This window comes from Artibeus jamaicensis, unplaced genomic scaffold (assembly GCF_021234435.1).
Source record: "Artibeus jamaicensis isolate MK-2021 breed Jamaican fruit bat unplaced genomic scaffold, CSHL_Jam_final contig_196, whole genome shotgun sequence".
Classification (NCBI taxonomy): domain Eukaryota; kingdom Metazoa; phylum Chordata; class Mammalia; order Chiroptera; family Phyllostomidae; genus Artibeus; species Artibeus jamaicensis.
In genome coordinates, this window is record NW_026521401.1 from 3,521,189 (window position 1) to 3,524,696 (window position 3,508).

Sequence of the window (3,508 nt, forward strand, 5' to 3'; positions counted from 1 at the left end):
AAGTGTGGCAGTGTGTGGATATTTTGTTAATCTGAATATAGTGATATACTCAACTCTAAGTCACGAAAACTCAGATTTATCAAGCTATTTCCTCTAATGTAAGGAATGCAACTCCCAGTGGTTCACAGAGGAACAGTTTGTTACACATATGACAAGACAGCCAAACACACTGAACTTTAAATTTCACAAGAAAGTTGTTGATAGGAGAGCAGGTATTCATTCCCACTGAACCTGTCGGTTGAGTGGGTGGTAACTGGAAATTGTACTTGGCTTCCAGTGCTGAGCTACCCAGAGATCAATGGAACCCATTAGTGAAGAAGAGACTAATCACAAAAATAGGACTTTTAAAAATGAATGCAAAAGATATAGAAAATATAATGTAATTAACTTTATCCATTTTACATTTTCAGAACAGATCCGCAGCTTTTTTTTTTTAATAAATTGGCGGGTGGGGTTAGATTTTATTTATTGATCTTTAGAGGGGAAAGGAAGGAGAGAGGGAGAGAAATATCAATGTATGATTGCCTCTCATGTGTCCCCTGCTGGGAACTGGCCTGCAACCCAGGCATGTGCCCTGACTGGGAATCAAACCGAGATTCTTTGGTTCGCAGGCCCATGCTCAATCCACCGAGCTACACCAGCCAGGGCAGATCCACAGCTTTTGATGAGTATGAATTATACTTTAAGTTTTTGTGGCAGCTTTTTAAGAACAAATCTCAGAATGTATATGAATTACCCAGCCAAAATTGAGGTTTATTAAAAAAAAAAAAAGATTGAGATGAACTCAAGTATACTAGACAGCACAACACTGCCTCAAGTTTAGGAAACATATGGATCCTAGAACTATCTTGAAATTTTTGCTCTGTAAAAATTGTTTGAGACTACATGACTGTGAGTGAAATTTTTCTTCACAAAATTTCTGAATTAAAGTTAATAGCCATCTTCAATGGTATAAATCTGAATTAAAATAAGATTAGCATCTCATGAAGTATTAATATAACCATGCTTTTGAATGAATAAAGTTGGTGAAATATATTTTACTATTGTATTATATTTTTAAATGACAAAGCTATAATTCACTTGTTAATAAACTTCATGTACAAATTCCTGATTTAACTATAACTTGGGTATTTTTGACTTTGTCATATTTTTATTTTATTTTATTTTTAGGGAGAGAGAGAAAGGGAAACATCAATTTGTTGTTCCACTTATTCATGCATTCATTCATTGGTTGATTCTTGTATGTCCCCTGACCAGGGATTAAATCTACAACCCTGGTCTTTGATTTTGCTATTTTTAAGGGCATCTTTATTTTATTTTATTTCATTTCATTTTATTTATTTAAAAATTTTAAAACTGTGTTGATTAATTTTATAGAAAGGGGAAAGGAGAGAGAGAGAGAGAAAAACTTCAGTTGATTACCTGCCATACACACTCCGACTTGGGGGTTGAACCCACAACCTACGTGTGCGCTCTGACCAGGAATTAAACCCCAACCTTTTGGTGCATGGGGCGACACTCCAACCAACTGAGACACACTGACAAGGCCATCTATATTTTATTTTTAACACTTGATGTGTTTTCTGATTAAATATATAAGTTTATTTTTAGGTTTGATAAATAGAACAATAAAATAGCTGTTAATTCCAGTGAACTTTATTAAGGTACAGAATTTAATGAACATATCTTGAACCCTACTGACTTGCAGCTACTAGGCTAAGTGATGGAATTATAAAGGTGAAGAATACATATCATCCCTGCCCTCACTGAACTGAGTCTGGTGCAGACTGCAGACAAGTAAACAGGCAAATACCATACATGATAGTGTTACTGAACAATAACAACAAAAAAATCCCAGAAGTTCAGCTGCCTGTTGCCACAAAAGCCAAACTGGTGAGGCAGGTGCTGGTGCAAAAGGAAAGAGATTTATTCAGGTGCCGCACAACCTGGGAGAATGGTGGATTCCTGTTTCAAAGACCATCTCAATCTTCCTGCTCAAGCCTGCAGTTCTCATAGGAATAGGGAGAGGAGGGCTATCTTCCTGATTCAATTATCTTTCTACTTTTTGGTCGTGTGCTTGGAGCCCTATCCATTCATCTTTCTACCTTTCCACGCACTTGGTCCCTGTCCATATTTCTAGCTTCTAATATGCTTGGGCCCTGCCCATTTATCTTTTTAACTTTTCACACAAGCTTGAGCCCTATCATTCATATTTCTAGCTTTCAGCATGCTCAGTGTAAGAACCTCCTTCTGCTACCATCTTGGCCAATGTGTGAAGACTCACCTGGTACTCCAACTGACTGTTTCACACTAACAGTTCCCCCCTTTAAAATTCTGGACCTTTGTAATCTTACAAGGGTAAATGGACAAAGGTGTCATTTTTTCTGTAGTAACTTCCTGCTGGCAAAGGACATAGTCTTGCCTATCTCTTGGTCCAGAGATTCTCACTGTCTAACAAAGGAAGTGGGAGTCGGCAATGAAGGGAAGCCTTTATGTGAGGGAGAAGGATTGCTGTCTTTGGAAGGTGGCATGTGAGGTGTCTCAAGGGTGGCACTGCTGAACAAGCAAAGCTGGTAGACTGCTTCATGATTCAAGAAATGGTGCTATAGATGAGCTTCCAAAGTGAAACCTATTGTGCAGAAAAATAAGTGTTTAGTGAAGGATATATCCAGTAGTGCAGGGGGAATTGTGGTAAAATCAGAAATTGGAGAGACTAAAGGATCCCCATGGTCTAACCCTGAGTGGTGGTACACTCAGTAGCAGAATAAATTTGCTGAAGAATTCACTGTACGGGAAATGCAAATAAAATAAAAAGAAAGCCCTGACTGATATAGCTCAGTGGATTGAGCGTGGGCCTGCGAACCAAAGGGTCAGTGGTTCAATTCCCTGTCAGGGCACCTGCCTGGGTTGCAGTTCAGGTCCCAAGTACAGGCCGTGCAAGAGGCAACCACACATTGATGTTTCTGTCTTTCTCTTTCTCCCTTCCACTCTAAAACAATAAATAAAATCTCTTTAAGAAAATAAAAATAAACATTGTCACTTAGCTTTGGGAGGCACAGTCGCTTCTCAAAAGACGAACTTTAAATCTCCTTCAGGAGTGCAGGTCCAACTTTCCCTGGCAGTATCAATAGCAGCAGTAAGATCCAAGTCCTTCTCAGGTGGCACCTACTTTCCCCGTGTATGGTAGATCCAAGACTTGATTCCTGGGAGCTTTAGGGAAGACTGTGTTGTAAGAAGGACATCATAGGAACTTGCCCATTGCTCAGCTAACTGCTGTTCAGGACCTTGAGTCTTCCAGGTCTCTAGTAAGACTCAATTTTATAGCTGGAATGGGTATAAGAGCTCATCAGAAAGATAGATGGCCCAGCAAAGAACAAACTTGTGCAATATTGTTAGTATTTGCCTGCGAGGATATACATATGGTTTATATTTGATTCATGTCCTAAATCTAAAGTGGGTGTTCCTAAAACAGAAACTTAGTAAATAGGGTCTCCCATAAAATATTTCA